Source organism: Cyphomyrmex costatus, unplaced genomic scaffold, assembly GCF_001594065.2.
Source record: "Cyphomyrmex costatus isolate MS0001 unplaced genomic scaffold, Ccosl1.0 scaffold1049, whole genome shotgun sequence".
NCBI lineage: Eukaryota > Metazoa > Arthropoda > Insecta > Hymenoptera > Formicidae > Cyphomyrmex > Cyphomyrmex costatus.
In genome coordinates, this window is record NW_017275007.1 from 27,567 (window position 1) to 27,811 (window position 245).

The window sequence follows — 245 nt, forward strand, 5'->3', positions numbered from 1 at the left end:
TCGAGGAAATGGGTTTGTTTGTAAGAAACGTCGTCGTCGTCGTCGTCGTTGTCGTCATTGTTGTCAGCTACGCGAGAGAGGAAATGCATTTTGGAATTTTTGGGAAAGAGATAAATGTGGTTGCGACGACAGTAGAGTATATAAGGGGATTCGAACTCAGGTCCTCTGAGGGGGGGTGAGGGGCGAGGGGAACCCGTGGCGCGGGGGGGTCTACGTCACGGCAGGGGAGGGGGATGACGTCACGG